A 24,083-nucleotide genomic window follows, 5' to 3' on the forward strand; every position below is an offset into this window, starting at 1 on the left:
GCCAGAAATGGCCTCATGCCAAATGAGGGGGCCACGCACAAGTTGTCTGTCACGCAGGAGGCTTCATTTGGGCCCCAAAGCTAAGCATCCACTCCTATGACGCATGACAGGACGGCTCTGAGCATCTGCCTGTGGCGTGTGTCCGACCTTGGTTGTCGCCCTTCTCTGAAAGCCAGCAGGGGGTGCCGGACTAGATGGCCCATTGGGTCAAAGAGGCCCTTTTTCGGGTAAGGCCGAGCCGACGACATTCTTGAGAATGTCGCGTTCGGTATGCACAATATATTTTCTACATGTAACCGGCAAGAAACTTTGTCAGAGAGCAGGAACCTGTGATTGACATACCCCGCCGCAATGCTGAGGATTGGTTTTCAGACGCGGGCTACCAGACAACAAAAGTAGGCAGGTGGCCGCAGACACTCCAGTGAGGACAAACGCAGGGAAAATGCTGTGCAGATTCGACGTGTATTTCGCAGCTATTTGCAACACGGCAACGTTCCCTCTCTGTCATGTTTGTCTGCTAATCAAATCAGAGGTGCAAATCTCACTCTGTGTCACTCTACATTGCACGCCGCACTTTTGCCCCAGTTGTCATGGCTGATATGCAGCCATCTGAGACGGGCAGACTGAGGAGGCTGCTGCGTTTCTTCTGAGTAATTGGCATTCCACAAAGCAGAGAGAAGGGTGCACCGTTCCCAGCGGCACTGCAATGCCGGGACGATGCGTGGAGTGAACGGAGCAAGCCCCTTTTTCAACTCCAAGTGCAAAAAATCCTTTTAATATGTTGTCCCCTTATAGAGGACGTATCAGATATTAAACTGATAAGAACAGATACTACACTTGATCTTAGCCAAAAGGCCGAGAAGCGATGAACCCTTGCTGTTTGCTGCCCCGCCCCACCTCCTGCACAGTTCTGGCTCGTCGTGGTGCAGTCGTTTCAAACGACCGCAAGAACGACTGCCGCTTGGCAGCTCCGCCCAGGAGCTCCTTGGTAAGTAGGTAAGTAAGTAAGTAAGTAAGTAAGTAAATAAGTAAGTAAGTGAGCTTTTGTTCATACAGCACTTTTTAAAACACACAGTCACAACGTGCTTTACAGACACATACACGTGCAAAATCGAAACAGATGGATTAATAAAACAGACAAACACGACACAGAGAGAAATCAACCAAAATGAAATAAAACAGGACACGGGAAGAAGAAGGGAGGTATGCAGAAAGGCTTGCGGACGTCAATGGCCTTTGAGGCGTCTTTGAGGGAGGGACGCCCCACAACAGGGTTAATGTGGGACCTACGGCTAGTTCTGGTTAGAAGTCTAGCTGCTGTATTTTGGATTAACTGTAAACGTTTTAAAGAAGACTGACCGAGGCAGGTGTAGAGGGAGTTACAGTAGCCTAAACGGGAGAAAATGAACGCGTGGATTCATTGTTCGAGAACAACGGGGGACAATATAGGTCTTATTTTTGCAATATTTCTTAACTGAGGAAAACAGGACTGGACAAGCTCATTAACGGGACGGTCAAGCGTCGTATACTGGTCGAAGGTGATACCTTTAGAAGACCTTTGGCCGTGGACTTAAACGTTGGGGTGAAGCGGGCCGATGAACTGAGTAGCAGCGGTGACAAGGATCGGTGCTCCCACACATCTTGTTATGGACAGCTGTTTTTGCTTTTCACAAACACACGAGGCTCTGCCAAACTGCAAAGCCTGCCAAAAATAGATTTAACTCGTGGGTGTTCCTCTCCACGGAAGTCTTTAGTAAAAGGCGAAAGACTTGTACGTTATGAAGAGAAACCAGAGTAAGTACGGCCCGCTCCTCGACAGCAGCCCAAGGAGCCCAGTCGTCCCAGCCACAACCTTCACGGTGAGCCTCACTCGCCTCCCGGGCCACACCCATTCCCCTACCCCGCACTGCGCTTCAGGGAGTTTTGGGCGCCGGGATTGCTCGTCTGTCACGTCGTTGCCACTAGACCTTCTGGGGCCTGTACTACGAAGCAGGTTCTACATGCCGGGGACATATTTTCCTTAGCTGGCCTCCCCGAGCCTAACATTGGCCACCCAGATAACCAGTACTAGGAAGCTGCCTATCCACGAGGTCAAACGCGACAAAGAAGACCAGGAAATGCAGCCAAAGTACTACCGTCCCCCTCAGGCGCTGGAGAGGAGCAGGAGACATCAGAAGCGGATCAAAATGTGGAAACGCTTCACGATTTTGCGTGTCATCCTTTCGCAGGGGCCATGCTAATCTTCTCTGTATCGAATCCAATTTTTCATACGTGCTGCCGTAGCAAGCACACAAGTCCTCAGGCGCTGCTTCCCTTTTACTACCCCGTGGGCAGAATGGCCCCTTGACCGCGGTGCAGTCTGGAGGACAGTGGGCGGCACCATTAAGCACGACAAGCGCGAGGGATGGGGCCTTTCTGTCGTTGACATCGCTGTGTTTTCAGTTGCTATCAACTGCCTGCTACTTCTTCGCGCATGCTTGTGAAAATCACAAAGTGGGTTAAGGCCAGAAATGGCCTCATGCCAAATGAGGGGGCCACGCACAAGTTGTCTGTCACGCAGGAGGCTTCATTTGTTCCCCAAAGCTAAGCATCCACTCCTATGACGCATGACAGGACGGCTCTGAGCATCTGCCTGTGGCGTGTGTCCGACCTTGGTTGTCGCCCTTCTCTGAAAGCCAGCAGGGGGTGCCGGACTAGATGGCCCATTGGGTCAAAGTCTTACTCGAGGCCCTTTTTCGGGTAAGGCCGAGCCGACGACATTCTTGAGAATGTCGCGTTCGGTATGCACAATATATTTTCTACATGTAACCGGCAAGAAACTTTGTCAGAGAGCAGGAACCTGTGATTGACATACCCCGCCGCAATGCTGAGGATTGGTTTTCAGACGCGGGCTACCAGACAACAAAAGTAGGCAGGTGGCCGCAGACACTCCAGTGAGGACAAACGCAGGGAAAATGCTGTGCAGATTCGACGTGTATTTCGCAGCTATTTGCAACACGGCAACGTTCCCTCTCTGTCATGTTTGTCTGCTAATCAAATCAGAGGTGCAAATCTCACTCTGTGTCACTCTACATTGCACGCCGCACTTTTGCCCCAGTTGTCATGGCTGATATGCAGCCATCTGAGACGGGCAGACTGAGGAGGCTGCTGCGTTTCTTCTGAGTAATTGGCATTCCACAAAGCAGAGAGAAGGGTGCACCGTTCCCAGCGGCACTGCAATGCCGGGACGATGCGTGGAGTGAACGGAGCAAGCCCCTTTTTCAACTCCAAGTGCAAAAAATCCTTTTAATATGTTGTCCCCTTATAGAGGACGTATCAGATATTAAACTGATAAGAACAGATACTACACTTGATCTTAGCCAAAAGGCCGAGAAGCGATGAACCCTTGCTGTTTGCTGCCCCGCCCCACCTCCTGCACAGTTCTGGCTCGTCGTGGTGCAGTCGTTTCAAACGACCGCAAGAACGACTGCCGCTTGGCAGCTCCGCCCAGGAGCTCCTTGGTAAGTAGGTAAGTAAGTAAGTAAGTAAGTAAGTAAATAAGTAAGTAAGTGAGCTTTTGTTCATACAGCACTTTTTAAAACACACAGTCACAACGTGCTTTACAGACACATACACGTGCAAAATCGAAACAGATGGATTAATAAAACAGACAAACACGACACAGAGAGAAATCAACCAAAATGAAATAAAACAGGACACGGGAAGAAGAAGGGAGGTATGCAGAAAGGCTTGCGGACGTCAATGGCCTTTGAGGCGTCTTTGAGGGAGGGACGCCCCACAACAGGGTTAATGTGGGACCTACGGCTAGTTCTGGTTAGAAGTCTAGCTGCTGTATTTTGGATTAACTGTAAACGTTTTAAAGAAGACTGACCGAGGCAGGTGTAGAGGGAGTTACAGTAGCCTAAACGGGAGAAAATGAACGCGTGGATTCATTGTTCGAGAACAACGGGGGACAATATAGGTCTTATTTTTGCAATATTTCTTAACTGAGGAAAACAGGACTGGACAAGCTCATTAACGGGACGGTCAAGCGTCGTATACTGGTCGAAGGTGATACCTTTAGAAGACCTTTGGCCGTGGACTTAAACGTTGGGGTGAAGCGGGCCGATGAACTGAGTAGCAGCGGTGACAAGGATCGGTGCTCCCACACATCTTGTTATGGACAGCTGTTTTTGCTTTTCACAAACACACGAGGCTCTGCCAAACTGCAAAGCCTGCCAAAAATAGATTTAACTCGTGGGTGTTCCTCTCCACGGAAGTCTTTAGTAAAAGGCGAAAGACTTGTACGTTATGAAGAGAAACCAGAGTAAGTACGGCCCGCTCCTCGACAGCAGCCCAAGGAGCCCAGTCGTCCCAGCCACAACCTTCACGGTGAGCCTCACTCGCCTCCCGGGCCACACCCATTCCCCTACCCCGCACTGCGCTTCAGGGAGTTTTGGGCGCCGGGATTGCTCGTCTGTCACGTCGTTGCCACTAGACCTTCTGGGGCCTGTACTACGAAGCAGGTTCTACATGCCGGGGACATATTTTCCTTAGCTGGCCTCCCCGAGCCTAACATTGGCCACCCAGATAACCAGTACTAGGAAGCTGCCTATCCACGAGGTCAAACGCGACAAAGAAGACCAGGAAATGCAGCCAAAGTACTACCGTCCCCCTCAGGCGCTGGAGAGGAGCAGGAGACATCAGAAGCGGATCAAAATGTGGAAACGCTTCACGATTTTGCGTGTCATCCTTTCGCAGGGGCCATGCTAATCTTCTCTGTATCGAATCCAATTTTTCATACGTGCTGCCGTAGCAAGCACACAAGTCCTCAGGCGCTGCTTCCCTTTTACTACCCCGTGGGCAGAATGGCCCCTTGACCGCGGTGCAGTCTGGAGGACAGTGGGCGGCACCATTAAGCACGACAAGCGCGAGGGATGGGGCCTTTCTGTCGTTGACATCGCTGTGTTTTCAGTTGCTATCAACTGCCTGCTACTTCTTCGCGCATGCTTGTGAAAATCACAAAGTGGGTTAAGGCCAGAAATGGCCTCATGCCAAATGAGGGGGCCACGCACAAGTTGTCTGTCACGCAGGAGGCTTCATTTGGGCCCCAAAGCTAAGCATCCACTCCTATGACGCATGACAGGACGGCTCTGAGCATCTGCCTGTGGCGTGTGTCCGACCTTGGTTGTCGCCCTTCTCTGAAAGCCAGCAGGGGGTGCCGGACTAGATGGCCCATTGGGTCAAAGTCTTACTCGAGGCCCTTTTTCGGGTAAGGCCGAGCCGACGACATTCTTGAGAATGTCGCGTTCGGTATGCACAATATATTTTCTACATGTAACCGGCAAGAAACTTTGTCAGAGAGCAGGAACCTGTGATTGACATACCCCGCCGCAATGCTGAGGATTGGTTTTCAGACGCGGGCTACCACACAACAAAAGTAGGCAGGTGGCCGCAGACACTCCAGTGAGGACAAACGCAGGGAAAATGCTGTGCAGATTCGACGTGTATTTCGCAGCTATTTGCAACACGGCAACGTTCCCTCTCTGTCATGTTTGTCTGCTAATCAAATCAGAGGTGCAAATCTCACTCTGTGTCACTCTACATTGCACGCCGCACTTTTGCCCCAGTTGTCATGGCTGATATGCAGCCATCTGAGACGGGCAGACTGAGGAGGCTGCTGCGTTTCTTCTGAGTAATTGGCATTCCACAAAGCAGAGAGAAGGGTGCACCGTTCCCAGCGGCACTGCAATGCCGGGACGATGCGTGGAGTGAACGGAGCAAGCCCCTTTTTCAACTCCAAGTGCAAAAAATCCTTTTAATATGTTGTCCCCTTATAGAGGACGTATCAGATATTAAACTGATAAGAACAGATACTACACTTGATCTTAGCCAAAAGGCCGAGAAGCGATGAACCCTTGCTGTTTGCTGCCCCGCCCCACCTCCTGCACAGTTCTGGCTCGTCGTGGTGCAGTCGTTTCAAACGACCGCAAGAACGACTGCCGCTTGGCAGCTCCGCCCAGGAGCTCCTTGGTAAGTAGGTAAGTAAGTAAGTAAGTAAGTAAGTAAATAAGTAAGTAAGTGAGCTTTTGTTCATACAGCACTTTTTAAAACACACAGTCACAACGTGCTTTACAGACACATACACGTGCAAAATCGAAACAGATGGATTAATAAAACAGACAAACACGACACAGAGAGAAATCAACCAAAATGAAATAAAACAGGACACGGGAAGAAGAAGGGAGGTATGCAGAAAGGCTTGCGGACGTCAATGGCCTTTGAGGCGTCTTTGAGGGAGGGACGCCCCACAACAGGGTTAATGTGGGACCTACGGCTAGTTCTGGTTAGAAGTCTAGCTGCTGTATTTTGGATTAACTGTAAACGTTTTAAAGAAGACTGACCGAGGCAGGTGTAGAGGGAGTTACAGTAGCCTAAACGGGAGAAAATGAACGCGTGGATTCATTGTTCGAGAACAACGGGGGACAATATAGGTCTTATTTTTGCAATATTTCTTAACTGAGGAAAACAGGACTGGACAAGCTCATTAACGGGACGGTCAAGCGTCGTATACTGGTCGAAGGTGATACCTTTAGAAGACCTTTGGCCGTGGACTTAAACGTTGGGGTGAAGCGGGCCGATGAACTGAGTAGCAGCGGTGACAAGGATCGGTGCTCCCACACATCTTGTTATGGACAGCTGTTTTTGCTTTTCACAAACACACGAGGCTCTGCCAAACTGCAAAGCCTGCCAAAAATAGATTTAACTCGTGGGTGTTCCTCTCCACGGAAGTCTTTAGTAAAAGGCGAAAGACTTGTACGTTATGAAGAGAAACCAGAGTAAGTACGGCCCGCTCCTCGACAGCAGCCCAAGGAGCCCAGTCGTCCCAGCCACAACCTTCACGGTGAGCCTCACTCGCCTCCCGGGCCACACCCATTCCCCTACCCCGCACTGCGCTTCAGGGAGTTTTGGGCGCCGGGATTGCTCGTCTGTCACGTCGTTGCCACTAGACCTTCTGGGGCCTGTACTACGAAGCAGGTTCTACATGCCGGGGACATATTTTCCTTAGCTGGCCTCCCCGAGCCTAACATTGGCCACCCAGATAACCAGTACTAGGAAGCTGCCTATCCACGAGGTCAAACGCGACAAAGAAGACCAGGAAATGCAGCCAAAGTACTACCGTCCCCCTCAGGCGCTGGAGAGGAGCAGGAGACATCAGAAGCGGATCAAAATGTGGAAACGCTTCACGATTTTGCGTGTCATCCTTTCGCAGGGGCCATGCTAATCTTCTCTGTATCGAATCCAATTTTTCATACGTGCTGCCGTAGCAAGCACACAAGTCCTCAGGCGCTGCTTCCCTTTTACTACCCCGTGGGCAGAATGGCCCCTTGACCGCGGTGCAGTCTGGAGGACAGTGGGCGGCACCATTAAGCACGACAAGCGCGAGGGATGGGGCCTTTCTGTCGTTGACATCGCTGTGTTTTCAGTTGCTATCAACTGCCTGCTACTTCTTCGCGCATGCTTGTGAAAATCACAAAGTGGGTTAAGGCCAGAAATGGCCTCATGCCAAATGAGGGGGCCACGCACAAGTTGTCTGTCACGCAGGAGGCTTCATTTGGGCCCCAAAGCTAAGCATCCACTCCTATGACGCATGACAGGACGGCTCTGAGCATCTGCCTGTGGCGTGTGTCCGACCTTGGTTGTCGCCCTTCTCTGAAAGCCAGCAGGGGGTGCCGGACTAGATGGCCCATTGGGTCAAAGTCTTACTCGAGGCCCTTTTTCGGGTAAGGCCGAGCCGACGACATTCTTGAGAATGTCGCGTTCGGTATGCACAATATATTTTCTACATGTAACCGGCAAGAAACTTTGTCAGAGAGCAGGAACCTGTGATTGACATACCCCGCCGCAATGCTGAGGATTGGTTTTCAGACGCGGGCTACCAGACAACAAAAGTAGGCAGGTGGCCGCAGACACTCCAGTGAGGACAAACGCAGGGAAAATGCTGTGCAGATTCGACGTGTATTTCGCAGCTATTTGCAACACGGCAACGTTCCCTCTCTGTCATGTTTGTCTGCTAATCAAATCAGAGGTGCAAATCTCACTCTGTGTCACTCTACATTGCACGCCGCACTTTTGCCCCAGTTGTCATGGCTGATATGCAGCCATCTGAGACGGGCAGACTGAGGAGGCTGCTGCATTTCTTCTGAGTAATTGGCATTCCACAAAGCAGAGAGAAGGGTGCACCGTTCCCAGCGGCACTGCAATGCCGGGACGATGCGTGGAGTGAACGGAGCAAGCCCCTTTTTCAACTCCAAGTGCAAAAAATCCTTTTAATATGTTGTCCCCTTATAGAGGACGTATCAGATATTAAACTGATAAGAACAGATACTACACTTGATCTTAGCCAAAAGGCCGAGAAGCGATGAACCCTTGCTGTTTGCTGCCCCGCCCCACCTCCTGCACAGTTCTGGCTCGTCGTGGTGCAGTCGTTTCAAACGACCGCAAGAACGACTGCCGCTTGGCAGCTCCGCCCAGGAGCTCCTTGGTAAGTAGGTAAGTAAGTAAGTAAGTAAGTAAGTAAATAAGTAAGTAAGTGAGCTTTTGTTCATACAGCACTTTTTAAAACACACAGTCACAACGTGCTTTACAGACACATACACGTGCAAAATCGAAACAGATGGATTAATAAAACAGACAAACACGACACAGAGAGAAATCAACCAAAATGAAATAAAACAGGACACGGGAAGAAGAAGGGAGGTATGCAGAAAGGCTTGCGGACGTCAATGGCCTTTGAGGCGTCTTTGAGGGAGGGACGCCCCACAACAGGGTTAATGTGGGACCTACGGCTAGTTCTGGTTAGAAGTCTAGCTGCTGTATTTTGGATTAACTGTAAACGTTTTAAAGAAGACTGACCGAGGCAGGTGTAGAGGGAGTTACAGTAGCCTAAACGGGAGAAAATGAACGCGTGGATTCATTGTTCGAGAACAACGGGGGACAATATAGGTCTTATTTTTGCAATATTTCTTAACTGAGGAAAACAGGACTGGACAAGCTCATTAACGGGACGGTCAAGCGTCGTATACTGGTCGAAGGTGATACCTTTAGAAGACCTTTGGCCGTGGACTTAAACGTTGGGGTGAAGCGGGCCGATGAACTGAGTAGCAGCGGTGACAAGGATCGGTGCTCCCACACATCTTGTTATGGACAGCTGTTTTTGCTTTTCACAAACACACGAGGCTCTGCCAAACTGCAAAGCCTGCCAAAAATAGATTTAACTCGTGGGTGTTCCTCTCCACGGAAGTCTTTAGTAAAAGGCGAAAGACTTGTACGTTATGAAGAGAAACCAGAGTAAGTACGGCCCGCTCCTCGACAGCAGCCCAAGGAGCCCAGTCGTCCCAGCCACAACCTTCACGGTGAGCCTCACTCGCCTCCCGGGCCACACCCATTCCCCTACCCCGCACTGCGCTTCAGGGAGTTTTGGGTGCCGGGATTGCTCGTCTGTCACGTCGTTGCCACTAGACCTTCTGGGGCCTGTACTACGAAGCAGGTTCTACATGCCGGGGACATATTTTCCTTAGCTGGCCTCCCCGAGCCTAACATTGGCCACCCAGATAACCAGTACTAGGAAGCTGCCTATCCACGAGGTCAAACGCGACAAAGAAGACCAGGAAATGCAGCCAAAGTACTACCGTCCCCCTCAGGCGCTGGAGAGGAGCAGGAGACATCAGAAGCGGATCAAAATGTGGAAACGCTTCACGATTTTGCGTGTCATCCTTTCGCAGGGGCCATGCTAATCTTCTCTGTATCGAATCCAATTTTTCATACGTGCTGCCGTAGCAAGCACACAAGTCCTCAGGCGCTGCTTCCCTTTTACTACCCCGTGGGCAGAATGGCCCCTTGACCGCGGTGCAGTCTGGAGGACAGTGGGCGGCACCATTAAGCACGACAAGCGCGAGGGATGGGGCCTTTCTGTCGTTGACATCGCTGTGTTTTCAGTTGCTATCAACTGCCTGCTACTTCTTCGCGCATGCTTGTGAAAATCACAAAGTGGGTTAAGGCCAGAAATGGCCTCATGCCAAATGAGGGGGCCACGCACAAGTTGTCTGTCACGCAGGAGGCTTCATTTGGGCCCCAAAGCTAAGCATCCACTCCTATGACGCATGACAGGACGGCTCTGAGCATCTGCCTGTGGCGTGTGTCCGACCTTGGTTGTCGCCCTTCTCTGAAAGCCAGCAGGGGGTGCCGGACTAGATGGCCCATTGGGTCAAAGTCTTACTCGAGGCCCTTTTTCGGGTAAGGCCGAGCCGACGACATTCTTGAGAATGTCGCGTTCGGTATGCACAATATATTTTCTACATGTAACCGGCAAGAAACTTTGTCAGAGAGCAGGAACCTGTGATTGACATACCCCGCCGCAATGCTGAGGATTGGTTTTCAGACGCGGGCTACCAGACAACAAAAGTAGGCAGGTGGCCGCAGACACTCCAGTGAGGACAAACGCAGGGAAAATGCTGTGCAGATTCGACGTGTATTTCGCAGCTATTTGCAACACGGCAACGTTCCCTCTCTGTCATGTTTGTCTGCTAATCAAATCAGAGGTGCAAATCTCACTCTGTGTCACTCTACATTGCACGCCGCACTTTTGCCCCAGTTGTCATGGCTGATATGCAGCCATCTGAGACGGGCAGACTGAGGAGGCTGCTGCATTTCTTCTGAGTAATTGGCATTCCACAAAGCAGAGAGAAGGGTGCACCGTTCCCAGCGGCACTGCAATGCCGGGACGATGCGTGGAGTGAACGGAGCAAGCCCCTTTTTCAACTCCAAGTGCAAAAAATCCTTTTAATATGTTGTCCCCTTATAGAGGACGTATCAGATATTAAACTGATAAGAACAGATACTACACTTGATCTTAGCCAAAAGGCCGAGAAGCGATGAACCCTTGCTGTTTGCTGCCCCGCCCCACCTCCTGCACAGTTCTGGCTCGTCGTGGTGCAGTCGTTTCAAACGACCGCAAGAACGACTGCCGCTTGGCAGCTCCGCCCAGGAGCTCCTTGGTAAGTAGGTAAGTAAGTAAGTAAGTAAGTAAGTAAATAAGTAAGTAAGTGAGCTTTTGTTCATACAGCACTTTTTAAAACACACAGTCACAACGTGCTTTACAGACACATACACGTGCAAAATCGAAACAGATGGATTAATAAAACAGACAAACACGACACAGAGAGAAATCAACCAAAATGAAATAAAACAGGACACGGGAAGAAGAAGGGAGGTATGCAGAAAGGCTTGCGGACGTCAATGGCCTTTGAGGCGTCTTTGAGGGAGGGACGCCCCACAACAGGGTTAATGTGGGACCTACGGCTAGTTCTGGTTAGAAGTCTAGCTGCTGTATTTTGGATTAACTGTAAACGTTTTAAAGAAGACTGACCGAGGCAGGTGTAGAGGGAGTTACAGTAGCCTAAACGGGAGAAAATGAACGCGTGGATTCATTGTTCGAGAACAACGGGGGACAATATAGGTCTTATTTTTGCAATATTTCTTAACTGAGGAAAACAGGACTGGACAAGCTCATTAACGGGACGGTCAAGCGTCGTATACTGGTCGAAGGTGATACCTTTAGAAGACCTTTGGCCGTGGACTTAAACGTTGGGGTGAAGCGGGCCGATGAACTGAGTAGCAGCGGTGACAAGGATCGGTGCTCCCACACATCTTGTTATGGACAGCTGTTTTTGCTTTTCACAAACACACGAGGCTCTGCCAAACTGCAAAGCCTGCCAAAAATAGATTTAACTCGTGGGTGTTCCTCTCCACGGAAGTCTTTAGTAAAAGGCGAAAGACTTGTACGTTATGAAGAGAAACCAGAGTAAGTACGGCCCGCTCCTCGACAGCAGCCCAAGGAGCCCAGTCGTCCCAGCCACAACCTTCACGGTGAGCCTCACTCGCCTCCCGGGCCACACCCATTCCCCTACCCCGCACTGCGCTTCAGGGAGTTTTGGGCGCCGGGATTGCTCGTCTGTCACGTCGTTGCCACTAGACCTTCTGGGGCCTGTACTACGAAGCAGGTTCTACATGCCGGGGACATATTTTCCTTAGCTGGCCTCCCCGAGCCTAACATTGGCCACCCAGATAACCAGTACTAGGAAGCTGCCTATCCACGAGGTCAAACGCGACAAAGAAGACCAGGAAATGCAGCCAAAGTACTACCGTCCCCCTCAGGCGCTGGAGAGGAGCAGGAGACATCAGAAGCGGATCAAAATGTGGAAACGCTTCACGATTTTGCGTGTCATCCTTTCGCAGGGGCCATGCTAATCTTCTCTGTATCGAATCCAATTTTTCATACGTGCTGCCGTAGCAAGCACACAAGTCCTCAGGCGCTGCTTCCCTTTTACTACCCCGTGGGCAGAATGGCCCCTTGACCGCGGTGCAGTCTGGAGGACAGTGGGCGGCACCATTAAGCACGACAAGCGCGAGGGATGGGGCCTTTCTGTCGTTGACATCGCTGTGTTTTCAGTTGCTATCAACTGCCTGCTACTTCTTCGCGCATGCTTGTGAAAATCACAAAGTGGGTTAAGGCCAGAAATGGCCTCATGCCAAATGAGGGGGCCACGCACAAGTTGTCTGTCACGCAGGAGGCTTCATTTGGGCCCCAAAGCTAAGCATCCACTCCTATGACGCATGACAGGACGGCTCTGAGCATCTGCCTGTGGCGTGTGTCCGACCTTGGTTGTCGCCCTTCTCTGAAAGCCAGCAGGGGGTGCCGGACTAGATGGCCCATTGGGTCAAAGTCTTACTCGAGGCCCTTTTTCGGGTAAGGCCGAGCCGACGACATTCTTGAGAATGTCGCGTTCGGTATGCACAATATATTTTCTACATGTAACCGGCAAGAAACTTTGTCAGAGAGCAGGAACCTGTGATTGACATACCCCGCCGCAATGCTGAGGATTGGTTTTCAGACGCGGGCTACCAGACAACAAAAGTAGGCAGGTGGCCGCAGACACTCCAGTGAGGACAAACGCAGGGAAAATGCTGTGCAGATTCGACGTGTATTTCGCAGCTATTTGCAACACGGCAACGTTCCCTCTCTGTCATGTTTGTCTGCTAATCAAATCAGAGGTGCAAATCTCACTCTGTGTCACTCTACATTGCACGCCGCACTTTTGCCCCAGTTGTCATGGCTGATATGCAGCCATCTGAGACGGGCAGACTGAGGAGGCTGCTGCGTTTCTTCTGAGTAATTGGCATTCCACAAAGCAGAGAGAAGGGTGCACCGTTCCCAGCGGCACTGCAATGCCGGGACGATGCGTGGAGTGAACGGAGCAAGCCCCTTTTTCAACTCCAAGTGCAAAAAATCCTTTTAATATGTTGTCCCCTTATAGAGGACGTATCAGATATTAAACTGATAAGAACAGATACTACACTTGATCTTAGCCAAAAGGCCGAGAAGCGATGAACCCTTGCTGTTTGCTGCCCCGCCCCACCTCCTGCACAGTTCTGGCTCGTCGTGGTGCAGTCGTTTCAAACGACCGCAAGAACGACTGCTGCTTGGCAGCTCCGCCCAGGAGCTCCTTGGTAAGTAGGTAAGTAAGTAAGTAAGTAAGTAAGTAAATAAGTAAGTAAGTGAGCTTTTGTTCATACAGCACTTTTTAAAACACACAGTCACAACGTGCTTTACAGACACATACACGTGCAAAATCGAAACAGATGGATTAATAAAACAGACAAACACGACACAGAGAGAAATCAACCAAAATGAAATAAAACAGGACACGGGAAGAAGAAGGGAGGTATGCAGAAAGGCTTGCGGACGTCAATGGCCTTTGAGGCGTCTTTGAGGGAGGGACGCCCCACAACAGGGTTAATGTGGGACCTACGGCTAGTTCTGGTTAGAAGTCTAGCTGCTGTATTTTGGATTAACTGTAAACGTTTTAAAGAAGACTGACCGAGGCAGGTGTAGAGGGAGTTACAGTAGCCTAAACGGGAGAAAATGAACGCGTGGATTCATTGTTCGAGAACAACGGGGGACAATATAGGTCTTATTTTTGCAATATTTCTTAACTGAGGAAAACAGGACTGGACAAGCTCATTAACGGGACGGTCAAGCGTCGTATACTGGTCGAAGGTGATACCTTTAGAAGACCTTTGGCCGTGGACTTAAACGTTGGGGTGAAGCGGGCCGATGAACTGAGTAGCAGCGGTGACAAGGATCGGTGCTCCCACACATCTTGTTATGGACAGCTGTTTTTGCTTTTCACAAACACACGAGGCTCTGCCAAACTGCAAAGCCTGCCAAAAATAGATTTAACTCGTGGGTGTTCCTCTCCACGGAAGTCTTTAGTAAAAGGCGAAAGACTTGTACGTTATGAAGAGAAACCAGAGTAAGTACGGCCCGCTCCTCGACAGCAGCCCAAGGAGCCCAGTCGTCCCAGCCACAACCTTCACGGTGAGCCTCACTCGCCTCCCGGGCCACACCCATTCCCCTACCCCGCACTGCGCTTCAGGGAGTTTTGGGCGCCGGGATTGCTCGTCTGTCACGTCGTTGCCACTAGACCTTCTGGGGCCTGTACTACGAAGCAGGTTCTACATGCCGGGGACATATTTTCCTTAGCTGGCCTCCCCGAGCCTAACATTGGCCACCCAGATAACCAGTACTAGGAAGCTGCCTATCCACGAGGTCAAACGCGACAAAGAAGACCAGGAAATGCAGCCAAAGTACTACCGTCCCCCTCAGGCGCTGGAGAGGAGCAGGAGACATCAGAAGCGGATCAAAATGTGGAAACGCTTCACGATTTTGCGTGTCATCCTTTCGCAGGGGCCATGCTAATCTTCTCTGTATCGAATCCAATTTTTCATACGTGCTGCCGTAGCAAGCACACAAGTCCTCAGGCGCTGCTTCCCTTTTACTACCCCGTGGGCAGAATGGCCCCTTGACCGCGGTGCAGTCTGGAGGACAGTGGGCGGCACCATTAAGCACGACAAGCGCGAGGGATGGGGCCTTTCTGTCGTTGACATCGCTGTGTTTTCAGTTGCTATCAACTGCCTGCTACTTCTTCGCGCATGCTTGTGAAAATCACAAAGTGGGTTAAGGCCAGAAATGGCCTCATGCCAAATGAGGGGGCCACGCACAAGTTGTCTGTCACGCAGGAGGCTTCATTTGTTCCCCAAAGCTAAGCATCCACTCCTATGACGCATGACAGGACGGCTCTGAGCATCTGCCTGTGGCGTGTGTCCGACCTTGGTTGTCGCCCTTCTCTGAAAGCCAGCAGGGGGTGCCGGACTAGATGGCCCATTGGGTCAAAGTCTTACTCGAGGCCCTTTTTCGGGTAAGGCCGAGCCGACGACATTCTTGAGAATGTCGCGTTCGGTATGCACAATATATTTTCTACATGTAACCGGCAAGAAACTTTGTCAGAGAGCAGGAACCTGTGATTGACATACCCCGCCGCAATGCTGAGGATTGGTTTTCAGACGCGGGCTACCAGACAACAAAAGTAGGCAGGTGGCCGCAGACACTCCAGTGAGGACAAACGCAGGGAAAATGCTGTGCAGATTCGACGTGTATTTCGCAGCTATTTGCAACACGGCAACGTTCCCTCTCTGTCATGTTTGTCTGCTAATCAAATCAGAGGTGCAAATCTCACTCTGTGTCACTCTACATTGCACGCCGCACTTTTGCCCCAGTTGTCATGGCTGATATGCAGCCATCTGAGACGGGCAGACTGAGGAGGCTGCTGCATTTCTTCTGAGTAATTGGCATTCCACAAAGCAGAGAGAAGGGTGCACCGTTCCCAGCGGCACTGCAATGCCGGGTCGATGCGTGGAGTGAACGGAGCAAGCCCCTTTTTCAACTCCAAGTGCAAAAAATCCTTTTAATATGTTGTCCCCTTATAGAGGACGTATCAGATATTAAACTGATAAGAACAGATACTACACTTGATCTTAGCCAAAAGGCCGAGAAGCGATGAACCCTTGCTGTTTGCTGCCCCGCCCCACCTCCTGCACAGTTCTGGCTCGTCGTGGTGCAGTCGTTTCAAACGACCGCAAGAACGACTGCCGCTTGGCAGCTCCGCCCAGGAGCTCCTTGGTAAGTAGGTAAGTAAGTAAGTAAGTAAGTAAGTAAATAAGTAAGTAAGTGAGCTTTTGTTCATACAGCACTTTTTAAAACACACAGTCACAACGTGCTTTACAGACACATACACGTGCAAAATCGAAACAGATGGATTAATAAAACAGACAAACACGACACAGAGAGAAATCAACCAAAATGAAATAAAACAGGACACGGGAAGAAGAAGGGAGGTATGCAGAAAGGCTTGCGGACGTCAATGGCCTTTGAGGCGTCTTTGAGGGAGGGACGCCCCACAACAGGGTTAATGTGGGACCTACGGCTAGTTCTGGTTAGAAGTCTAGCTGCTGTATTTTGGATTAACTGTAAACGTTTTAAAGAAGACTGACCGAGGCAGGTGTAGAGGGAGTTACAGTAGCCTAAACGGGAGAAAATGAACGCGTGGATTCATTGTTCGAGAACAACGGGGGACAATATAGGTCTTATTTTTGCAATATTTCTTAACTGAGGAAAACAGGACTGGACAAGCTCATTAACGGGACGGTCAAGCGTCGTATACTGGTCGAAGGTGATACCTTTAGAAGACCTTTGGCCGTGGACTTAAACGTTGGGGTGAAGCGGGCCGATGAACTGAGTAGCAGCGGTGACAAGGATCGGTGCTCCCACACATCTTGTTATGGACAGCTGTTTTTGCTTTTCACAAACACACGAGGCTCTGCCAAACTGCAAAGCCTGCCAAAAATAGATTTAACTCGTGGGTGTTCCTCTCCACGGAAGTCTTTAGTAAAAGGCGAAAGACTTGTACGTTATGAAGAGAAACCAGAGTAAGTACGGCCCGCTCCTCGACAGCAGCCCAAGGAGCCCAGTCGTCCCAGCCACAACCTTCACGGTGAGCCTCACTCGCCTCCCGGGCCACACCCATTCCCCTACCCCGCACTGCGCTTCAGGGAGTTTTGGGCGCCGGGATTGCTCGTCTGTCACGTCGTTGCCACTAGACCTTCTGGGGCCTGTACTACGAAGCAGGTTCTACATGCCGGGGACATATTTTCCTTAGCTGGCCTCCCCGAGCCTAACATTGGCCACCCAGATAACCAGTACTAGGAAGCTGCCTATCCACGAGGTCAAACGCGACAAAGAAGACCAGGAAATGCAGCCAAAGTACTACCGTCCCCCTCAGGCGCTGGAGAGGAGCAGGAGACATCAGAAGCGGATCAAAATGTGGAAACGCTTCACGATTTTGCGTGTCATCCTTTCGCAGGGGCCATGCTAATCTTCTCTGTATCGAATCCAATTTTTCATACGTGCTGCCGTAGCAAGCACACAAGTCCTCAGGCGCTGCTTCCCTTTTACTACCCCGTGGGCAGAATGGCCCCTTGACCGCGGTGCAGTCTGGAGGACAGTGGGCGGCACCATTAAGCACGACAAGCGCGAGGGATGGGGCCTTTCTGTCGTTGACATCGCTGTGTTTTCAGTTGCTATCAACTGCCTGCTACTTCTTCGCGCATGCTTGTGAAAATCACAAAGTGGGTTAAGGCCAGAAATGGCCTCATGCCAAATGAGGGGGCCACGCACAAGTTGTCTGTCACGCAGGAGGCTTCATTTGTTCCCCAAAGCTAAGCATCCACTCCTATGACGCATGACAGGACGGCTCTGAGCATCTGCCTGTGGCGTGTGTCCGACCTTGGTTGTCGCCCTTCTCTGAAAGCCAGCAGGGGGTGCCGGACTAGATGGCCCATTGGGTCAAAGTCTTACTCGAGGCCCTTTTTCGGGTAAGGCCGAGCCGACGACATTCTTGAGAATGTCGCGTTCGGTATGCACAATATATTTTCTACATGTAACCGGCAAGAAACTTTGTCAGAGAGCAGGAACCTGTGATTGACATACCCCGCCGCAATGCTGAGGATTGGTTTTCAGACGCGGGCTACCAGACAACAAAAGTAGGCAGGTGGCCGCAGACACTCCAGTGAGGACAAACGCAGGGAAAATGCTGTGCAGATTCGACGTGTATTTCGCAGCTATTTGCAACACGGCAACGTTCCCTCTCTGTCATGTTTGTCTGCTAATCAAATCAGAGGTGCAAATCTCACTCTGTGTCACTCTACATTGCACGCCGCACTTTTGCCCCAGTTGTCATGGCTGATATGCAGCCATCTGAGACGGGCAGACTGAGGAGGCTGCTGCATTTCTTCTGAGTAATTGGCATTCCACAAAGCAGAGAGAAGTGTGCACCGTTCCCAGCGGCACTGCAATGCCGGGTCGATGCGTGGAGTGAACGGAGCAAGCCCCTTTTTCAACTCCAAGTGCAAAAAATCCTTTTAATATGTTGTCCCCTTATAGAGGACGTATCAGATATTAAACTGATAAGAACAGATACTACACTTGATCTTAGCCAAAAGGCCGAGAAGCGATGAACCCTTGCTGTTTGCTGCCCCGCCCCACCTCCTGCACAGTTCTGGCTCGTCGTGGTGCAGTCGTTTCAAACGACCGCAAGAACGACTGCCGCTTGGCAGCTCCGCCCAGGAGCTCCTTGGTAAGTAGGTAAGTAAGTAAGTAAGTAAGTAAGTAAATAAGTAAGTAAGTGAGCTTTTGTTCATACAGCACTTTTTAAAACACACAGTCACAACGTGCTTTACAGACACATACACGTGCAAAATCGAAACAGATGGATTAATAAAACAGACAAACACGACACAGAGAGAAATCAACCAAAATGAAATAAAACAGGACACGGGAAGAAGAAGGGAGGTATGCAGAAAGGCTTGCGGACGTCAATGGCCTTTGAGGCGTCTTTGAGGGAGGGACGCCCCACAACAGGGTTAATGTGGGACCTACGGCTAGTTCTGGTTAGAAGTCTAGCTGCTGTATTTTGGATTAACTGTAAACGTTTTAAAGAAGACTGACCGAGGCAGGTGTAGAGGGAGTTACAGTAGCCTAAACGGGAGAAAATGAACGCGTGGATTCATTGTTCGAGAACAACGGGGGACAATATAGGTCTTATTTTTGCAATATTTCTTAACTGAGGAAAACAGGACTGGACAAGCTCATTAACGGGACGGTCAAGCGTCGTATACTGGTCGAAGGTGATACCTTTAGAAGACCTTTGGCCGTGGACTTAAAGGTTGGGGTGAAGCGGGCCGATGAACTGAGTAGCAGCGGTGACAAGGATCGGTGCTCCCACACATCTTGTTATGGACAGCTGTTTTTGCTTTTCACAAACACACGAGGCTCTGCCAAACTGCAAAGCCTGCCAAAAATAGATTTAACTCGTGGGTGTTCCTCTCCACGGAAGTCTTTAGTAAAAGGCGAAAGACTTGTACGTTATGAAGAGAAACCAGAGTAAGTACGGCCCGCTCCTCGACAGCAGCCCAAGGAGCCCAGTCGTCCCAGCCACAACCTTCACGGTGAGCCTCACTCGCCTCCCGGGCCACACCCATTCCCCTACCCCGCACTGCGCTTCAGGGAGTTTTGGGCGCCGGGATTGCTCGTCTGTCACGTCGTTGCCACTAGACCTTCTGGGGCCTGTACTACGAAGCAGGTTCTACATGCCGGGGACATATTTTCCTTAGCTGGCCTCCCCGAGCCTAACATTGGCCACCCAGATAACCAGTACTAGGAAGCTGCCTATCCACGAGGTCAAACGCGACAAAGAAGACCAGGAAATGCAGCCAAAGTACTACCGTCCCCCTCAGGCGCTGGAGAGGAGCAGGAGACATCAGAAGCGGATCAAAATGTGGAAACGCTTCACGATTTTGCGTGTCATCCTTTCGCAGGGGCCATGCTAATCTTCTCTGTATCGAATCCAATTTTTCATACGTGCTGCCGTAGCAAGCACACAAGTCCTCAGGCGCTGCTTCCCTTTTACTACCCCGTGGGCAGAATGGCCCCTTGACCGCGGTGCAGTCTGGAGGACAGTGGGCGGCACCATTAAGCACGACAAGCGCGAGGGATGGGGCCTTTCTGTCGTTGACATCGCTGTGTTTTCAGTTGCTATCAACTGCCTGCTACTTCTTCGCGCATGCTTGTGAAAATCACAAAGTGGGTTAAGGCCAGAAATGGCCTCATGCCAAATGAGGGGGCCACGCACAAGTTGTCTGTCACGCAGGAGGCTTCATTTGTTCCCCAAAGCTAAGCATCCACTCCTATGACGCATGACAGGACGGCTCTGAGCATCTGCCTGTGGCGTGTGTCCGACCTTGGTTGTCGCCCTTCTCTGAAAGCCAGCAGGGGGTGCCGGACTAGATGGCCCATTGGGTCAAAGTCTTACTCGAGGCCCTTTTTCGGGTAAGGCCGAGCCGACGACATTCTTGAGAATGTCGCGTTCGGTATGCACAATATATTTTCTACATGTAACCGGCAAGAAACTTTGTCAGAGAGCAGGAACCTGTGATTGACATACCCCGCCGCAATGCTGAGGATTGGTTTTCAGACGCGGGCTACCAGACAACAAAAGTAGGCAGGTGGCCGCAGACACTCCAGTGAGGACAAACGCAGGGAAAATGCTGTGCAGATTCGACGTGTATTTCGCAGCTATTTGCAACACGGCAACGTTCCCTCTCTGTCATGTTTGTCTGCTAATCAAATCAGAGGTGCAAATCTCACTCTGTGTCACTCTACATTGCACGCCGCACTTTTGCCCCAGTTGTCATGGCTGATATGCAGCCATCTGAGACGGGCAGACTGAGGAGGCTGCTGCATTTCTTCTGAGTAATTGGCATTCCACAAAGCAGAGAGAAGTGTGCACCGTTCCCAGCGGCACTGCAATGCCGGGTCGATGCGTGGAGTGAACGGAGCAAGCCCCTTTTTCAACTCCAAGTGCAAAAAATCCTTTTAATATGTTGTCCCCTTATAGAGGACGTATCAGATATTAAACTGATAAGAACAGATACTACACTTGATCTTAGCCAAAAGGCCGAGAAGCGATGAACCCTTGCTGTTTGCTGCCCCGCCCCACCTCCTGCACAGTTCTGGCTCGTCGTGGTGCAGTCGTTTCAAACGACCGCAAGAACGACTGCCGCTTGGCAGCTCCGCCCAGGAGCTCCTTGGTAAGTAGGTAAGTAAGTAAGTAAGTAAGTAAGTAAATAAGTAAGTAAGTGAGCTTTTGTTCATACAGCACTTTTTAAAACACACAGTCACAACGTGCTTTACAGACACATACACGTGCAAAATCGAAACAGATGGATTAATAAAACAGACAAACACGACACAGAGAGAAATCAACCAAAATGAAATAAAACAGGACACGGGAAGAAGAAGGGAGGTATGCAGAAAGGCTTGCGGACGTCAATGGCCTTTGAGGCGTCTTTGAGGGAGGGACGCCCCACAACAGGGTTAATGTGGGACCTACGGCTAGTTCTGGTTAGAAGTCTAGCTGCTGTATTTTGGATTAACTGTAAACGTTTTAAAGAAGACTGACCGAGGCAGGTGTAGAGGGAGTTACAGTAGCCTAAACGGGAGAAAATGAACGCGTGGATTCATTGTTCGAGAACAACGGGGGACAATATAGGTCTTATTTTTGCAATATTTCTTAACTGAGGAAAACAGGACTGGACAAGCTCATTAACGGGACGGTCAAGCGTCGTATACTGGTCGAAGGTGATACCTTTAGAAGACCTTTGGCCGTGGACTTAAAGGTTGGGGTGAAGCGGGCCGATGAACTGAGTAGCAGCGGTGACAAGGATCGGTGCTCCCACACATCTTGTTATGGACAGCTGTTTTTGCTTTTCACAAACACACGAGGCTCTGCCAAACTGCAAAGCCTGCCAAAAATAGATTTAACTCGTGGGTGTTCCTCTCCACGGAAGTCTTTAGTAAAAGGCGAAAGACTTGTACGTTATGAAGAGAAACCAGAGTAAGTACGGCCCGCTCCTCGACAGCAGCCCAAGGAGCCCAGTCGTCCCAGCCACAACCTTCACGGTGAGCCTCACTCGCCTCCCGGGCCACACCCATTCCCCTACCCCGCACTGCGCTTCAGGGAGTTTTGGGCGCCGGGATTGCTCGTCTGTCACGTCGTTGCCACTAGACCTTCTGGGGCCTGTACTACGAAGCAGGTTCTACATGCCGGGGACATATTTTCCTTAGCTGGCCTCCCCGAGCCTAACATTGGCCACCCAGATAACCAGTACTAGGAAGCTGCCTATCCACGAGGTCAAACGCGACAAAGAAGACCAGGAAATGCAGCCAAAGTACTACCGTCCCCCTCAGGCGCTGGAGAGGAGCAGGAGACATCAGAAGCGGATCAAAATGTGGAAACGCTTCACGATTTTGCGTGTCATCCTTTCGCAGGGGCCATGCTAATCTTCTCTGTATCGAATCCAATTTTTCATACGTGCTGCCGTAGCAAGCACACAAGTCCTCAGGCGCTGCTTCCCTTTTACTACCCCGTGGGCAGAATGGCCCCTTGACCGCGGTGCAGTCTGGAGGACAGTGGGCGGCACCATTAAGCACGACAAGCGCGAGGGATGGGGCCTTTCTGTCGTTGACATCGCTGTGTTTTCAGTTGCTATCAACTGCCTGCTACTTCTTCGCGCATGCTTGTGAAAATCACAAAGTGGGTTAAGGCCAGAAATGGCCTCATGCCAAATGAGGGGGCCACGCACAAGTTGTCTGTCACGCAGGAGGCTTCATTTGTTCCCCAAAGCTAAGCATCCACTCCTATGACGCATGACAGGACGGCTCTGAGCATCTGCCTGTGGCGTGTGTCCGACCTTGGTTGTCGCCCTTCTCTGAAAGCCAGCAGGGGGTGCCGGACTAGATGGCCCATTGGGTCAAAGTCTTACTCGAGGCCCTTTTTCGGGTAAGGCCGAGCCGACGACATTCTTGAGAATGTCGCGTTCGGTATGCACAATATATTTTCTACATGTAACCGGCAAGAAACTTTGTCAGAGAGCAGGAACCTGTGATTGACATACCCCGCCGCAATGCTGAGGATTGGTTTTCAGACGCGGGCTACCAGACAACAAAAGTAGGCAGGTGGCCGCAGACACTCCAGTGAGGACAAACGCAGGGAAAATGCTGTGCAGATTCGACGTGTATTTCGCAGCTATTTGCAACACGGCAACGTTCCCTCTCTGTCATGTTTGTCTGCTAATCAAATCAGAGGTGCAAATCTCACTCTGTGTCACTCTACATTGCACGCCGCACTTTTGCCCCAGTTGTCATGGCTGATATGCAGCCATCTGAGACGGGCAGACTGAGGAGGCTGCTGCATTTCTTCTGAGTAATTGGCATTCCACAAAGCAGAGAGAAGTGTGCACCGTTCCCAGCGGCACTGCAATGCCGGGTCGATGCGTGGAGTGAACGGAGCAAGCCCCTTTTTCAACTCCAAGTGCAAAAAATCCTTTTAATATGTTGTCCCCTTATAGAGGACGTATCAGATATTAAACTGATAAGAACAGATACTACACTTGATCTTAGCCAAAAGGCCGAGAAGCGATGAACCCTTGCTGTTTGCTGCCCCGCCCCACCTCCTGCACAGTTCTGGCTCGTCGTGGTGCAGTCGTTTCAAACGACCGCAAGAACGACTGCCGCTTGGCAGCTCCGCCCAGGAGCTCCTTGGTAAGTAGGTAAGTAAGTAAGTAAGTAAGTAAGTAAATAAGTAAGTAAGTGAGCTTTTGTTCATACAGCACTTTTTAAAACACACAGTCACAACGTGCTTTACAGACACATACACGTGCAAAATCGAAACAGATGGATTAATAAAACAGACAAACACGACACAGAGAGAAATCAACCAAAATGAAATAAAACAGGACACGGGAAGAAGAAGGGAGGTATGCAGAAAGGCTTGCGGACGTCAATGGCCTTTGAGGCGTCTTTGAGGGAGGGACGCCCCACAACAGGGTTAATGTGGGACCTACGGCTAGTTCTGGTTAGAAGTCTAGCTGCTGTATTTTGGATTAACTGTAAACGTTTTAAAGAAGACTGACCGAGGCAGGTGTAGAGGGAGTTACAGTAGCCTAAACGGGAGAAAATGAACGCGTGGATTCATTGTTCGAGAACAACGGGGGACAATATAGGTCTTATTTTTGCAATATTTCTTAAC

The 24,083-nt window shown here is 50.6% G+C and overlaps 1 protein-coding gene and 28 non-coding genes across 32 annotated transcripts in view; 1 reads left to right on the forward strand and 28 right to left on the reverse strand.

Annotated features, from left to right (window-relative positions):
* Window positions 1-676: 676 nt before the first annotated feature.
* On the reverse strand, window positions 677-867 carry LOC121902682. Its single transcript, XR_006097672.1, has one exon. It is a non-coding gene; the product is annotated as a U2 spliceosomal RNA (small nuclear RNA).
* An 815-nt stretch (window positions 868-1,682) lies between these two features.
* LOC121902892 lies at window positions 1,683-1,798 on the reverse strand. The gene has a single exon (XR_006097861.1). It is a non-coding gene; the product is annotated as a U5 spliceosomal RNA (small nuclear RNA).
* A 385-nt stretch (window positions 1,799-2,183) lies between these two features.
* LOC121902990 lies at window positions 2,184-2,290 on the reverse strand. The gene has a single exon (XR_006097952.1). It is a non-coding gene; the product is annotated as a U6 spliceosomal RNA (small nuclear RNA).
* An 898-nt stretch (window positions 2,291-3,188) lies between these two features.
* On the reverse strand, window positions 3,189-3,379 carry LOC121902683. The gene has a single exon (XR_006097673.1). It is a non-coding gene; the product is annotated as a U2 spliceosomal RNA (small nuclear RNA).
* Window positions 3,380-4,194: 815 nt separating this feature from the next.
* LOC121902893 lies at window positions 4,195-4,310 on the reverse strand. The gene has a single exon (XR_006097862.1). It is a non-coding gene; the product is annotated as a U5 spliceosomal RNA (small nuclear RNA).
* Window positions 4,311-4,695: 385 nt separating this feature from the next.
* On the reverse strand, window positions 4,696-4,802 carry LOC121902991. Its single transcript, XR_006097953.1, has one exon. It is a non-coding gene; the product is annotated as a U6 spliceosomal RNA (small nuclear RNA).
* An 898-nt stretch (window positions 4,803-5,700) lies between these two features.
* On the reverse strand, window positions 5,701-5,891 carry LOC121902684. The gene has a single exon (XR_006097674.1). It is a non-coding gene; the product is annotated as a U2 spliceosomal RNA (small nuclear RNA).
* Window positions 5,892-6,706: 815 nt separating this feature from the next.
* On the reverse strand, window positions 6,707-6,822 carry LOC121902895. Its single transcript, XR_006097864.1, has one exon. It is a non-coding gene; the product is annotated as a U5 spliceosomal RNA (small nuclear RNA).
* Window positions 6,823-7,207: 385 nt separating this feature from the next.
* LOC121902992 lies at window positions 7,208-7,314 on the reverse strand. Its single transcript, XR_006097954.1, has one exon. It is a non-coding gene; the product is annotated as a U6 spliceosomal RNA (small nuclear RNA).
* Window positions 7,315-8,212: 898 nt separating this feature from the next.
* LOC121902685 lies at window positions 8,213-8,403 on the reverse strand. The gene has a single exon (XR_006097675.1). It is a non-coding gene; the product is annotated as a U2 spliceosomal RNA (small nuclear RNA).
* An 815-nt stretch (window positions 8,404-9,218) lies between these two features.
* On the reverse strand, window positions 9,219-9,334 carry LOC121902896. Its single transcript, XR_006097865.1, has one exon. It is a non-coding gene; the product is annotated as a U5 spliceosomal RNA (small nuclear RNA).
* A 385-nt stretch (window positions 9,335-9,719) lies between these two features.
* LOC121902993 lies at window positions 9,720-9,826 on the reverse strand. Its single transcript, XR_006097955.1, has one exon. It is a non-coding gene; the product is annotated as a U6 spliceosomal RNA (small nuclear RNA).
* An 898-nt stretch (window positions 9,827-10,724) lies between these two features.
* On the reverse strand, window positions 10,725-10,915 carry LOC121902686. The gene has a single exon (XR_006097676.1). It is a non-coding gene; the product is annotated as a U2 spliceosomal RNA (small nuclear RNA).
* Window positions 10,916-11,730: 815 nt separating this feature from the next.
* Window positions 11,731-11,846, reverse strand: LOC121902897. The gene has a single exon (XR_006097866.1). It is a non-coding gene; the product is annotated as a U5 spliceosomal RNA (small nuclear RNA).
* Window positions 11,847-12,231: 385 nt separating this feature from the next.
* Window positions 12,232-12,338, reverse strand: LOC121902994. Its single transcript, XR_006097956.1, has one exon. It is a non-coding gene; the product is annotated as a U6 spliceosomal RNA (small nuclear RNA).
* Window positions 12,339-13,236: 898 nt separating this feature from the next.
* Window positions 13,237-13,427, reverse strand: LOC121902687. The gene has a single exon (XR_006097677.1). It is a non-coding gene; the product is annotated as a U2 spliceosomal RNA (small nuclear RNA).
* Window positions 13,398-24,083, forward strand: part of LOC121902118 — a 61,206-nt gene continuing 50,520 nt past the window's right edge. For 2 of the 4 annotated variants that reach the window (XM_042419317.1, XM_042419327.1), the window contains exon 1: window positions 13,398-13,556. The gene's annotated coding sequence lies outside the window, so the exon portion shown is untranslated. The remainder of the gene's footprint in view (window positions 13,557-24,083) is intronic. The other 2 variants (XM_042419319.1, XM_042419330.1) reach the window with 1 other exon arrangement.
* Window positions 14,243-14,358, reverse strand: LOC121902899. Its single transcript, XR_006097867.1, has one exon. It is a non-coding gene; the product is annotated as a U5 spliceosomal RNA (small nuclear RNA).
* On the reverse strand, window positions 14,744-14,850 carry LOC121902995. Its single transcript, XR_006097957.1, has one exon. It is a non-coding gene; the product is annotated as a U6 spliceosomal RNA (small nuclear RNA).
* Window positions 15,749-15,939, reverse strand: LOC121902661. Its single transcript, XR_006097652.1, has one exon. It is a non-coding gene; the product is annotated as a U2 spliceosomal RNA (small nuclear RNA).
* LOC121902900 lies at window positions 16,755-16,870 on the reverse strand. Its single transcript, XR_006097868.1, has one exon. It is a non-coding gene; the product is annotated as a U5 spliceosomal RNA (small nuclear RNA).
* On the reverse strand, window positions 17,256-17,362 carry LOC121902996. Its single transcript, XR_006097958.1, has one exon. It is a non-coding gene; the product is annotated as a U6 spliceosomal RNA (small nuclear RNA).
* LOC121902690 lies at window positions 18,261-18,451 on the reverse strand. The gene has a single exon (XR_006097680.1). It is a non-coding gene; the product is annotated as a U2 spliceosomal RNA (small nuclear RNA).
* LOC121902901 lies at window positions 19,267-19,382 on the reverse strand. The gene has a single exon (XR_006097869.1). It is a non-coding gene; the product is annotated as a U5 spliceosomal RNA (small nuclear RNA).
* On the reverse strand, window positions 19,768-19,874 carry LOC121902997. Its single transcript, XR_006097959.1, has one exon. It is a non-coding gene; the product is annotated as a U6 spliceosomal RNA (small nuclear RNA).
* Window positions 20,773-20,963, reverse strand: LOC121902691. The gene has a single exon (XR_006097681.1). It is a non-coding gene; the product is annotated as a U2 spliceosomal RNA (small nuclear RNA).
* LOC121902902 lies at window positions 21,779-21,894 on the reverse strand. Its single transcript, XR_006097870.1, has one exon. It is a non-coding gene; the product is annotated as a U5 spliceosomal RNA (small nuclear RNA).
* On the reverse strand, window positions 22,280-22,386 carry LOC121902998. Its single transcript, XR_006097960.1, has one exon. It is a non-coding gene; the product is annotated as a U6 spliceosomal RNA (small nuclear RNA).
* On the reverse strand, window positions 23,285-23,475 carry LOC121902692. Its single transcript, XR_006097682.1, has one exon. It is a non-coding gene; the product is annotated as a U2 spliceosomal RNA (small nuclear RNA).

The sequence above is a fragment of the Thunnus maccoyii genome, chromosome 8 (assembly GCF_910596095.1).
Source record: "Thunnus maccoyii chromosome 8, fThuMac1.1, whole genome shotgun sequence".
NCBI lineage: Eukaryota > Metazoa > Chordata > Actinopteri > Scombriformes > Scombridae > Thunnus > Thunnus maccoyii.